Source organism: Anopheles arabiensis, chromosome 3, assembly GCF_016920715.1.
Source record: "Anopheles arabiensis isolate DONGOLA chromosome 3, AaraD3, whole genome shotgun sequence".
Lineage (NCBI taxonomy): Eukaryota > Metazoa > Arthropoda > Insecta > Diptera > Culicidae > Anopheles > Anopheles arabiensis.
Window position 1 is genome coordinate 91,234,530 of NC_053518.1, and position 14,307 is coordinate 91,248,836.

Here is a 14,307-nt window from a genome sequence, read left to right on the forward strand (position 1 = left end):
ATTAATTCTTTGCAACCATACGGCCCTCTAATGACTCACGCTCTTTTTGGTGAAGATAAGCCGGCATTTAACAGTGAAGAAGACAATCAAAACATTCAAACGATTCCGAAAAAACGTGGATCCATTTTTAGCACACCGTTTAGGACCAACAAACTCCCAACACACCCTGGATATGAGACCGATGAAACATCCTCGGGGTGGAAAGATGCCGAAACCCCGGTTGTTTGTGCCACCCGGAGGACACAGCTGATCTGATACAATAACAATCTCCCAAATATCTCGTCGCTCTTCTTGGCAAAGACCGAACGGAAGCGGATACGCCTACTCAGCGCAGAGTTTAACCACCGACCGGATGGCGGGTGGTTCGATTTTCACAGCGCGTCCCGGTGTTGTTCCGGACAGCAGGTACGCGTTACATTAACAGCAATCGGTGCGCGGACAAGACATTCCTTACCGATTACAACGCTTTTGTTTTACCGCTGCGCTATATTCTGCAACTCAGGAAGAGTGGGTGTATTTTTGTTATTGGGGAGATATTTACACCTCACGCTTTCGCAGTGGGAAGTTCGATGGATGCCATGTTTGAACGTTCGAAGACGATTTCAACTGAGATCTGAAGGATAGAAGGAATGTTTGGCATAGTTATGCCAGGTCGAAAGGACAGTTATTGCATAGAGCTATATCACAGCTCAAAGAAAGACTCTGAAGATCGATAACACAAATCAATAGAGTTGGACGGATGCAGAAATCCCACACGAAAGTCATAGATCTTATTTATTTGATGGCATACAAACAATTCCTGGAACACCATACGCTCTGAGTTAGAGCTCTGTCGGTGCACAATGCACAATATCTTCTTTAGTTGTAGATGCCACAACACTTGAGCAGCACGGCCCAGATGCACACAAAACAGGCGGCAACTAACCAAAAACAAAACCCGTATTAACGCATTACGGGCGATATGGCCCGATACGGTACGGGCCGTTATGCAGCCTGCGCCCATTCGAGCCCATTCGGCTTTATCTCGAGTGAGTCGTTGTCCCGCCGCGTTCTTTTTTTTGAAGGGTGCCGGCGTATGTGTGCGTGGTCGCTGCATGGCCATTTGGTTTTTTTTTTCGGTAGACGTGTACTACCCTCGAGCAAACACCATACGACCTAGCAGGCCCCCGCCTTTGATGGGAATTGTTTGAAGAATGATCCAAAAAAAAGCCCAATACATCCACAAGAAAGCGCAAGTACTTCTTCTTCGTTCATCGTAAAGACCTTTCAGAAAATAGAAGTCGCTTTCGTTACTTTCCCCCCAACATTTCAGGGGGAGGGTGGGAGTTTTATAGGCCAACGGCCGAATTATCAGCCAATCGTATCCAATACCCACCACACTTGCACGTGTCATTGGGAAGCGTAATAAGGTTATCTGACTAATGTGTTCACGCCGTCCAGGCGCAATGACTCCCTCTCTCCCCGGGGCCGACCGACGGCTCCGAGACCGAAGGAGAGGTTTCTGTCACTCGAGAGCAACCTGGCCTTTATGGTCCATCGCTAGCGGTGCGGCCGGCTCAATCCCCTCTATCCAGCGCAATGGACGGGATTGCCGATGTTTAACAACTTACTGTCACCGACATCGACGTCAGCGGCGTGGCTGTTTGTCAAATTTCACAACACGCTGCCACACAGCAGACAGGCAGCAGGAAATGGGCCATACCTCACGCATGGTAACCGTGAGCAAACGTGTAACGCATCACGGGATTTTGTCATGCCGCCTGCGTAGTGGAGGCGACTACAGGAACTTATCACACTAGGTCTCAAATCGTGAATTTCTGCTTTCCCAAGGTATGGGTGGATTGTCTCTTGGGCCCTTTCTTTCCACTTTCGTTACAATCAGCCCCGTCTCTAAAGTTGAGTACACTGCTCTAACACATTCACTTTAGCTCACGATTACCGTAAGAGGAGTATTCGCAAGACCATCCAAACAAACACTGAAGCTGTGTTGATATTAAAACTAACATAAACAACAACAAAAACGCCACAAATTGAATTAGCTATTAGCGGTAGCAGCAGCAGCAGGGCGGCAAATGTGAGAGGTGAGTGATAATTTTTGCGGCATTTCGCGACACGCTGATGGTTTGTCCGTTTGCGTCGCCTTCTGCGTCTACGCCAGCGGCCATCCTCGCAGCATTCGCCTTCCACTTCGGTAATTACCCATTCCCATGTGTACGGTGCGCTAGATTAACCTTGCAAAAATTAATCGCTCAGGGACGACCGATCGGTGAAGGGGTGCCCACACAGCGCGCTGCTTCTGATTTGGTAAGCCACGGGAAAGATCGCACGGTGATCATTACATATCTGCGCTGAGCGTGGCAACACACACCTGTGAAGTTGTGGGAACACATTTTTCAAAAAAATATATAACGGAACGGATAGAAGAAGCTCATGGTACGAACAGAGTTCCTTCGGCACCGCTTGCAGCAAGAACAAACATCAATTCCTACTCCGTATGTTAACCCACTTTTTCGAGTCCTTACTCCGGACATCCCGTTCTGATAAGACCAACAAAATGAGACCCTTTTTTCATGCGAGATCTTTCCCTTAAAACAACACCTTCGATCAGGTGGACCTAAATCTACAAACCGCGTTCGCGTCACGCCCTGCCCTAAATGCTGTCGTCTCGTGATCGCATTCCGACCAGTTCCATTTCGCCCACCCGGACGACCTGAACAAATATCCTTGCCCGCGCGTGATGTGTTGCATCTTAATCTACCGACGCTAACGAAGGAATCCGTCCCATTTATTGTGTTCGGAAAGCACAAAATTGGACCACGAGCAAACAGACCTCAGAAGAGGATGGATGTACGCTTCTTTGAGCGCAGATAAACCTGGTGTAGATTGAGTCCTGGAATGATATTGGGCAATGCGCACTGTTTGCTTGTAGGTGGCAGGATCCGGACGGCGCTATCGTGTTCCTTTCCTAGTCCCCGCCTTGACGCCACGCTAATGGATCGGAGTCGGAGTAACAGTTAGTAAGCAACCAGCGGGATCGTTGGTCGGTAGATTCCCAGAGCAAACTTCCCAGGTAGAAGAAAGCGATCTTCAGGAATCCTTTTTTTCCTCAAAGATTCTTTTTTTTATGATGCTGCTGTGATTTCAACCAAATATCGTGTGTGTGTTTTTTCCGTCGTTTGAAGATAAGCAAAAAATATCAAACAAAACGACCCGGATTCTTTTGCCGGAGGAAAGGAGGACTAAAACGGGCACACGGGTAGAGGTAGAAATTCTTCAAGCATTTTTTGTTGTGTCTCGTAGTTGTTTGATTCTTCAACAATTTTGCAGCCATACCAAGCAGAAAGTCACGCCGCAGGTGTTAAAGGAATGTGTCAATAATTTTCCGGTCCATTGATGAAGAAGAGCTGCTGCCGTACTTGACGCAACACGCTCATGTAGAGGAAGAGGAGGGAGTGTAAGCATTGATGTAGTACTCTCGAGACACCGGCCAAGAGAGCTGTGTGTGTGGGAGCTGCTTTTTCACATCCGGTTCGGGAGGGGAGGCCGGTGATGATGACAAAACCATTCACAACCGTTCAAGAGATTTGCTAAACCGCACGAAACGCCGTGAAGCAGCAAACAAAAACAAACCCTGTGACTGAAGAAGTGCGCTACTTCGGCAGGCAAAGCCTAAGGGGCCTAAGCCGACCAGAGCACAATTGCGGGAACCACGCGCGAAACAACGCAAGTGTGCGGAGAAGTTGTATCAAGTACCGGTGGAAGCACGCGAACTACCCGGGCGAGTCGCGTGACAACAATCCCCTGGGGGAAGATGACGAAAACGTGAAGTCGGCTCGATCATCAATCGATCGATCATCATTATTTTTGGGAAGATTTTGGAGCGTTGGGTTTTCCCCTCCAATACAGGACGGACTTTTACGCTTTGACTGGAACAATATTTCAACCACTCGCATTAATCAGCACTCCCTTACCCGTTGCGTGTGTTTGTGTACAGAGCATATAAATCAAGATCGAGTACTTTGATCGAACAGGTTTCTCGTACTCATCTCCTTGGAACGCACCAGACGCAACACCCAATGCCCGACAATGCTGATTGATGAAAGTGTTCCGATTCCAGCCAAAGACACACCACGATCTCCTTCGACCTCAACCTTCGCGATTGACGTGCGATCTATTAAAACGCACCCCCAGCAAACAAAAAGTAAGGCCATAAGGTTCTTCCCTTTCTGTTAAAACATGCGTCACCATTAGGTGGAATTGCGCACCGATTAAAATATTACAAGCCGATGCGAGGTTTGATTGCGGCAACTGAACAAACGCTGACTTTGGAATGCTCCTCTCGGGAAGGATATACGTCGTGTAATAAAACCGTGTATAGTTTGTGGATGTGGTGTGGTCGCATCTGTTCCGCGGCAGCCAACTCAAGAATGCCCATGTCCACCTAGCACGCAGGAGCGCGGGTGTGGGCGCAATAAATATTATGAATACATCCATCTTCCCAAAGCTATCTGCTACTTATCTAGTGTCTGTTTTGTGTGTGATTAATTTGAGCAGCTCACAAACGGTAATGACGAAAGTATGCCAGGAATGTAACTGCCGCTGTTTTGCGTGGAAAATGGTCACAACAATTTCACAACCCGTCGGTGGTGGCGGCAGCGGCGGTAACGAAAGCAAAACGGCAAAACACTCCCACGCGCCATCCCCAAATACTTCCGGCGCTCGTCAAAATCCCACGAGCACGTGTCGGAAGCACATCAAAGTCAAACCGATTTGTTGTTGCACACTGTTCCCTCCTCCCAGATAACGCCCAGGAGCCGGTGGTCGTGTGGTGATCGTAAATTTGCATTACACATCGAACGCCACACAGAGCAACAAACCAAACACGAACCGAAGAAAGAGAAAAAAAACACGAATCTGGTCCAGATCTGCTCGATCATATCTTGCGGAAATAGCGAACCGCACGAAAAAATAACAACAACTTCATAAATAAAACATTGTTGCTATTTCTGAGCGCAACCCCGCGCCACCCGTTCGTCGGGTCGCCGTCTTCAGTGTGTTCGGGTCAATGTGAGGACTATTTTTGGCGTGTTCCAAAAATTGCTCAACATGCTCCTCTCCTCCCAAAGCAGGCATCCGAGACCGTCCGAATAATCGAATCGTCACTATTAATAGGTCCCTTACGGTTCCCTTACCACCCTCTCGTCGGGAAGTTGCAAATATCAATGGGGATTTAATTTTAGCACAACCCTACCAAAGATTAGCCCCACGGGGTGGGTAGGAACCTTCTCCTCATCCCGCGGGCGGAGGGCAAGGGAGATTTGTTTGTTTATGTTTTGGCCGTTCTTAATGTTTTCGCCAACAGTCGTGCAGCCGGTGGGAACTACGGGAGGAATTGCCGACGGCGGAAGCGTGCTCCGTCCAATTCCGGCGAGAGTATTTTGGACCTTCCCACCCAACCCTCACCACCAACAAAACCTGTCGGCCAGCTGGTCGACGGGATATCTGGAAAAAGGCCCCCGGGAGCCGATTTATGGAGTGAATCGATTGACAGACCGACCCCGACACTCCCACCAGGTTTCGGTAAATCATCATGCTGCGTGTATCAGCACTCGGTGGCCGTTTTTTGCCCGCATCCGGCGTGTATGCTGGTAGCACCGATAAACATGCTAAATCTTCCGTCAAGTAGCTGACCGGCTCCATTCGCCATTCAGGGCCGGTGGTGGTCAGCAGTGCGAGGGCATAGGCACGCACATTTTTGAGCATTTTGCGTGCTTTATGTACGGCACACGTTCCGTGTTCTGTGCGCCCTCCCCTGTTTACATTGCAATCCGTTGAATCATCACGATTTGAATGGGATTTTGAGGGAATAGGGGGTGTAGAGAACATTGTGCGTGTTTAAAGATTCCCCAAAAAAAGCAACATCCGCGTGCCTCTCTAAGTAGGCGAGTCATGATGACAGACGGAGCTACAGTTTTGACGGCTGCCTGTCATCGGGTTGGAAGTTGAGTGCGATTTATGAGAATTTCAGAACATTCAGATTTCGGCACGGTTGTTACACTACAGCTGGGCTTTTCCTACAAACCCTAAATATCGACCATGACTTCATGCCGTGTCGTGCCACAAAAGAGTACAGCCGCACAGATCTACTACGACGAAAGACGAGCAGAGAGAGAGAGCTAATTGACGGAGCACTTGACTCATCGCCGCAAGGTACGAGTGTACTTCTGGCCGCTTGGCAGCCAAAAATGCCACTCGATGTCACTTGACTGCCGGCCCGAACACGATCAGATAATTGCTTATCGAAACCCAACAAACGTGAGCATGCCGAAAAGTACCCGAACCGGGCCTCAAACTATCCAAGACATCTCACACTTCTTTCCGATGCCGATTTCCCGCACAATGACTTGTCACTTTTCTTCCCTTTTTTTGGCAAAACTGACCAACTTGAGGGGAAGTACCTGTTCCGGAGACTACTGGCACAGGGAAGCTTCAGAGTATGCTTCCTAGAGCCCGCGGTGATTCGGGGCGAAGTGTTGTTGCTTAGGAGCAGCAAAAAAATCGGACAACACATTAGAGTTGGTCACTCTGAAGGTTCTCCTCTGACGTAGTTTTACCCCGTGATTCTGATAAGATCATCGAACATTATGACTAACACAGCACAGAGGTAGCCAGTGTGCGTTGGTGTACGTGTGTACATCTGGTTTCTGTACTGTGCCCGAAAATCACTCTCACAACAGTAGCACTTCTGGATTTTGTCTACGCCCTGCATCCGAAACAATGTGCCTTTCTGCTGCAACTTCTGTACGTTCTGCACGACTTTCTCTCTCGAAAAAATCGGCTTACTACCAGTGTCAGCAAGCCAATGTTTAGAACCGAGACAAGACTCAAGATCGAGATCCAAGGGAAGAAAAAAAAGCAAGCGTAAAAACATTCGTAATTACCCGTACCGAAAGTAAACATCCTGTGTGGCTGCCCTTACCAGCGTTCCATAATTCATGTGTCTCTACCGAAAAATATGCACCGCACAACTGCACAACGGCAACTGCATCAACAACATGTCGGCACATTGCACAGAACGCCGCATCAGACCCGGCCCAGCAGTGTGGCCGAACTCCAGCTGCGGCACACAACTCCACGGGGATGGACGGGCAGATTAAGCGTACTTACCGACGGATTACCAACGACGATGATGATGACTACGACGCCGAAGCTGCCGCCGAAGCCGCCGCCGCCTGGAAGTCCAGACGGAGACGGAGAGTCATGGGTACCCCCGAAACGGTTGGTTGTTGCCGGCGCACACATTGAAATGCTCCGCATCATTGGCCATACCTTCGATGAGCTTTGTAACGTCGATCTTTATCTTCTTCCGATCCTCTAAACTAGCCTTGGTACAGCATGTTGTGTCGATCGTTCCTGGCAGCAGTGCCCTATGGCTGGACATTGCAAACACATGCAACCTCCACGCGTAACGCTCTGGAAACAATTTGTCATGCCCTTGATCCTTTTGCCAACAGGGTGTGCCCTCTGGTGTGCATGTATTATTCTTGTGCATGTTTTCTCGGGCTTTAGGGTAATGTTTGCTGTCGATTGTAACAAAAAAAACCCATCACACTCTCTATTTCTCCATAGCCCATTGCAACAAAAGTACGAAAACGAACCGGATGGAATGTTTCCAACCATTTTCTCTCTTTCTTTTTCTGCCTTGTTTTTGTGTTCAGCTTTTTGTTTTAAGGACACTATTCTTGTGCGTTTGTGTTTTTAAAGGGACACTTCTGTAGCATGTTTCTTTTGTTGTCCTCTAGGTAATTAGGGACGTACAATAAATGCCATAAACATAGGTACGTACGTCAGTCAAAACAACAGTTCCATAAAGCGAAGGTGTTTGGGTGTTTCTCCTTCCTGTTCAAAGGCGTCCTAAACAAGCGTTCGTGTTATTTTTGTGGTTTTGGGTTCGTAATCAACTGCAATTCACCAAAAAAAGCCAAACATTGCATCTAAAAATAGCTTGTTATCGGGAAAAGTATACCTTTTTCCCATTTTTCTTATCGGTAGTGCGGACAGTCTTTGCAGTACTCCTTGGCGTGATGCACGATTGACTCGTCAAGCAACCTGACAGTGTAGACAGCTTTATCCATCATCAACCATGTTGCCTGCGGTATTATGAGTACTCCCACCCGAAAACGCTATCAAAAATCAATCTTCACCCCAACAGAGCTGGCTGGGCTATTGCGGAAATACGACACGACACTAATTAATAGGCAATTGTTGTAAATCACAAAAAAACCCGAAAAATATCGCCCCAATCCCAGATACGGAAGGTCTGGTGTAAATCGAGACCTCCCGTTGTGAGATGGTGGCAGATAACCTCAGGCGTTTTTTGGGGGAATTCCCCGTCTACAAGTACTAAGGCAGGCCTTTCTACACCAGCGCACAATGTACGGTGTGACGGTGACGAAATATCTCGCCTGCTAGCGACAAATTGACCGTACTAATCGCAAAGCAATCGCCGCAAGTCATCTGACGGATCTGGCTTTCGGGGGTAGGTCCTCTTTGACAGACCACCAGCTTCACCGAAAAGAGCTTAAGCCTTAAGGTGGTACCGTGTTTCGCAATGCTTCCCGAAACAAGGGAAATCCCCACGTGACTAAAAATCCCCCAAAAACCCCGGGGAGAAGGGTGAAGAAACAAAAAGCAACCCAAGAAGACGGCTGTTAAAAGAAAATCTGCAAACAAGATCAAACTCACCGGCGGCGGACACTGACGATCGTTGCCTTTTTTTTGCTGGGACGTCACGTTCGGTAGAGAAGTACCGCAACCGCGTGTTGCGATCACTTCAGACCGCAAGTTTGCGGATGCAATTGGATGAATCAGCGATTTTGCTTCCCCTCCCCCCCGGGCGCAGTTTCGAATGCGCGAATCAACTTCGGCTGTTTGCGGGAGTTTCTCGTCACGTTTTTGGAGCGAATTTTAAAAGGCTCTGAGGAGATGTTTAGAAGAGGTCGCCCGAACGCGCAAAAGAAACCCTCGAGGCGATGTACCTTCTGATGGAGTCATCATCAATGCCCAATCTGCTCAACCTAATTAGCAGTCGATGCCTATCGCCGGCCGATTCTTCTTGGTGAAACGAAAAACCCTCCAAAATCAGTAGCACAATTACGTGAATCGTGTGATAAATAGCCGATGCGGTGTTTGTGTGTGCGGAAAAGGTAATTCGTACGTTCCCCTTCATCCGGGGGTGCATACGAACCCCGGGCGAGCACCAGAAGGCGCTTGATTATAATCTTTACTGCTACCGTGCCCCACACCACAGAAGATAAGAGGCACGCCAAAACCCCCGGGGGAACATTTCAACGAAGCAGTTCGTGCAAAACAAACGGTTGTAAAAGTGTGCCCAATGTTCACACGATAAAGATTTATGGCGCCTGTTTTTCTGTGTTGCAGGTTCGGTGAATCAAAGCCAAGCTAAAGATGTTCCTCTTTCGATAGGCAGATCTCTCACCAAAAACAAAAAGCTCATTACTATAGTTGATTTCCATTTGTACGCTTCAACAACAAAAATCTTGGAAGGCACAAACTCTTTTCAATCTACCCTTTTTTTTAGCGGGAAGAATGAACAATGTAATACGAACGGTATCATCTGCACTCTCAATCAAAACTACTTCAATGCTACGCATTCTCCAGCGTGCCACTGTTGTTCTCCAAAAAAGGATCTGAGTACATCATTAAATTCCACCAAATAACTACCACCGCCGTCGTGATCGCGGTTTGCTTTGCGAATTTCTTCCGTCATCCTTGCACGTACGCGCATCGATCCTCACCGAGGTAAGTGCAAGTGCAACTGATCGATCGAAGCGACGATCGAAGCTGTTGGATAACTCGTTTTCCCTGCTCGGAGAGCTCACCACGCGCGTACACTCCACGCCATGCTTGTTGCAGCTAATAATTTCTTTCCGATCCTTACGCTGTGCGGGCTACACGCTCATTGCCACCGAACCGCTAATTACTGTTGACGTTGTTGTGTCGGCAGCGGGCAGATTCTTCTGTCATTGTACCGTCTTGCCTTACCCCCCAAGAGTAGGGTCGTCATCGAAGTAATGTATGCATCTCCACCACACACACACACACGATGTAATAAGTGTCGCATGGTCGAGGCATTGCCGCATTGCTAAACCGAACCTCGGCTATTCGCACTGTGCAAATACAGCGCGCGAGCATTGGCGCACATCCGTTTGGCTGGGTCTTTTCGGCAAAGAGTTGCAACATACACACGTCCACTACATTGTCCAAGGCTTTGCCGGGCAGGTGACTGATGAAGATGAGCTTTCTTTTTCCACCGCTGACCTCTCTCTGGGACCGATCGTGTATCTATGTGTGCATATGCATAGTCAGGTTTTGCATATGCGATGCGTGTGTACTCATGCGTACGGGTGAAGTAAGCCGATTAGCAAAATCCGGTGCCCACCGTCGGTTGGTTCAAGCTACCGCGCATGGGAATGTGTCGTTTGTGTGTGGTCTTCTGGGAGACCTCGTCAAACCATCGTCCGAACAAACAAATAGCGAAGATGGTGTCATACCGTGGTATGATGATGACATCTAGCGTAACGCTTTACTGCGACGCTTGTGAGGCTGCGTTGGAGAGGCTCTACTCCAGAGGACCCGGTAGCCATCGATGCGGACATTGTCCTGTGTAAGGGACTTTACTCATGTCTTGCTTAAGAGCATGTAAACAATCGCATGATCCTAAGCTCATGACAAGGAATTGTGGTTTGTAGACAACTTTGTTGGAGGCTTGTCACATTCCACAATTGTTCCTGAAACATCTCCTACAATCTTTTAGCATTAATATCACTTCATTGGCTGGTATTACAGACTACAACCAACAAAAATTATTCGAAGGATTCGAGTTTTGCCCGGAATCACCTTTTTCGACCATAACCTTAACGAATGCTCTAAAATAGCTGCAAACCAATCAAATTCCAGCCAGCATGAACTATGCCCTGACGCAAGGAATTAGGCTACCAAATGAAGTTAATCTGTACTGACCGATCGACGGCGCTTCCACGCGTAGAAACAAGCGTCCATCGCAACAAAAACCCACTGTGTACGATCGCGATCGAGATCGACACTCAAATTGATCACATTCGCATAAAATTTGCATCCCATTTGAATGGAACCGATTTGCCTGTTTGGCATTAGGCTTTTCTCTGTCGTCAACTTCACCTCTCGTACACGTCCACGGAGGAGGGGGAGAGATAAAACCTCCCATAAAATCGAGGCGGAATACTGCACATAAGATCTTCTTCTGCTTTTTTTCTCTGCTTTTTTTGGTTTAAAAATTAACCTCAACAGACGAATCAAATCATTCACTTGGATCATAAGAATCACGCTTTTTCCTAGACGATGATGATGCCCCGTCGGCTGATGTGGGAACTTGAAATATGACCCTTTTTCGAGGGCATCACATCTGAAGGGGATGTATTTGTTTGGAGTATAATACCATACGTCGCATCATAATTGTCACGAGCGTCGTCGTCTATTTCGCCTTCAACCTCACGCGATGTTGTGTTTATGCAGCCACCCGAAGGGCTAGCTAAAAAGAGCATCAAGAGGGTTTGGATGACGGTCCTGCCGGAGGGCTCTCTTTATGCGCCGCCACTCCAATCCGTGCCGTGTCATGGAAAGTCAAGTTTAAGTACACAACACAGCACAACACCCCCTCCCAGCACATAACGTAAGTGCACGTACCGGGTGTGTATCCTCTCCCCGAGGCTAGGCAGAGTTAACTGAAATCGAGCTAGTGTGTTAACTGCATTCGCCCGCAAGTGTGGCGGTGTCGGTAGTAATAAAAAATCAATCTCCCAAATCTGCCCCGAAAAAAAAACAACAATCTACCACAAACGTCAACTTAAATCATCTCCAGAGGGTTCAGCAGAGCTGGTGATGATTTAACCACCAAGCATAGCCTAAGTAAACACACACACACAGTCGCACGCATGAGGACCCTTTTTCTGATGCGCCAGGGCATTAAAATCGGATCGGAGTGTTCCGCAACGGCCCAACCAACGCCACCCCACAGCTCGGGTACACGCACACTTTAAATGGCTTTGCAATCGAGTAAACCGCCGGAGCCCCGCTCCGTCAATAAACGACCCATTACCGAGGGGTTAAACATCGAAGCCATATGGCACAACACCCACAACGGCGTGTGACCCTGGGCACCCGAAAAAAAGGGTGCCCGATCATGACCGTAAAATTGTCGGATTACCAACTGCACACTGAGGGCACGACGAAGGAACGACGTGCTAGACAAACAATCCCCTGGATTACGGCGCTTCCGGGCAGTGTTCCGGGGATCAGGTTTGACTTCCAGGAATTCCCCTCTGTCCTGACGGTCGACCTGGATTCACGTGTGAGTGTGTTTTCCATAACCGAAAGGATCTTCCTATCCCAAATGTACCGAATCGAAGGTTGTACACCGATAACCGTTAATTCTGAGAGAGAGAGAGAGAGAGAGAGAGAGAGACAGTTCCCTCGATGGTTTATGATTATCAGGCTAACCACGGTAGCCTAATCGGATTGTTTTCGGTAGTACCTCAGCATGTCAATGACCGCTTTCTACCGAGCCGCTCTAAAATCCTCCAATATTTAGCCCTTTTGCCCTGGCACGTGTAAACACTCAAGCCAATAAAAAGTAAGGCCCTTCTAGATACCGGAACAGACCCCGAGATAAAGGGAGGAAGAACACACACACATCACAACTCCAAGAGTCATATTCCATTCCCACAAGCAGATGGCTTCAATAAACTTCGAAAATATGGACTACCCCACCCAAAGGGGAGTTAGTTCAAAGTGATCCAAAGGCACGGAGAATGCTTTAACTGGTTCGGATATGTTCGTTAAACGTTTTCAAAACCCATTCACACCGTGTCAGCATGTTTTTGGCAGCTTCTTTTTTGGGGACTTGATTCACACAACGCGTTACCTAAGTTACCTCCTCTCCCATTATCTCCCCGAGCCTCGGATTGTCCTCTTTGCACGGGCTATTCCGCTTCAGTGGACCAACTCCGGTGTTTACTGTTAAGGGCGCGCGCGCGCATGAACACACACACACAGATACCTTATTAGCATCATTATGGGCATTACTATGCTACCAAGAGTTGACATAACCTTGCTGAAGCAACTGAAGTCACGGTGGTGGTACACGATACAATTTAAATCAGGATGTGTGCTGAAGGTTTCGTTCCGGTTGGTACGCGTGTGTGTGTGAATGTGTGTACAGTTCACTTCCAGACAGCCCGTCAGACGGTCAGTGAACGCCCTCGAAGATGCAGTCCCCCTGAAGGATCTCCAAGGATCCATTATGCACCGTCCCAGTAAACAAGCTCTCTTTGCTCCGGCACCGACACAGCGTCCTCTCTTTATCGTTATCATCCGCAACACAAAAGGCAGCCCGCTTTAAAAAGGATCCAATCCTGCCATTGAATGGCCGAAAGGTGCTTTCAGTTCCGGCGAGTGTACACAGCACACATCATCAGCGCCGTCGTCATCACAATACCCCTTTAAAAACCGAAACACTCCATCCCCAGGCCGTGAGGGCTATGCTTTTAGTGTGGTGTAAAGGGTTTTTTGCGTTCAATAGACACAATAGGTCACATTACGCGAACACGACCTACTACTGCTGCTGCTGCTGCTGCTGCAACTCCCTGCATGAGCTAAAGAGGTGGCCCATCTACGCCTTTAACGCACAGCTTCGGCCGTGTGAAGTGTGCTGTCATAATATTTGCACTCCAACCCGTACCCGTAGGCCCGTCTGAGGGTGGAGGGTGCGAACCTTACGGTTGAACAACAACTGCGTGCTTTAAAGGGGGGCGATGGCGGTTCCATCAAATTTGGCCGTTTTTCAACACGCGTGGTAAAGGGAAGATCTCGATACCTTTGCGCAAGAAGCAAAACCTGTACGGGTACGCGTCCACTAGCCCGTAGATAGCGTCCCCAAGGGCAGCTGGATATGCTAAAGTAGCTCCAAAATGGTTTCTGCCTACTATTACACGACCACCCATGAAGATCACCTGTCATCGGCTGGTGATCGGTGGTACTTAATCTTGTTCGTTATCGGTTGAGATGTTTTCCTCGGGGGGAGCCGGCTTAGGGAAATTTGCCATATGTTAGTGAGCGACCTGCGACGGTGGTCACCAATTGCCACTGTCTGCACACGCGCGAACGCTAATTGACATTTGCAAATTCCTGAAATTGTTTCCAATGCCCCAACACACTGCGTCACTGCGGGATGTACGATGCGGGGGGGTT

The 14,307-nt window shown here is 48.4% G+C and overlaps 2 protein-coding genes across 4 annotated transcripts in view; one reads left to right on the plus strand and one right to left on the minus strand.

Annotated features, from left to right (window-relative positions):
- The window catches only part of LOC120904700, a 41,347-nt gene that overhangs the window by 25,784 nt on the left and 1,256 nt on the right, over positions 1–14,307 (minus strand). The window lies entirely within an intron of this gene.
- The window catches only part of LOC120904699, a 34,942-nt gene that overhangs the window by 15,597 nt on the left and 5,038 nt on the right, over positions 1–14,307 (plus strand). The window lies entirely within an intron of this gene.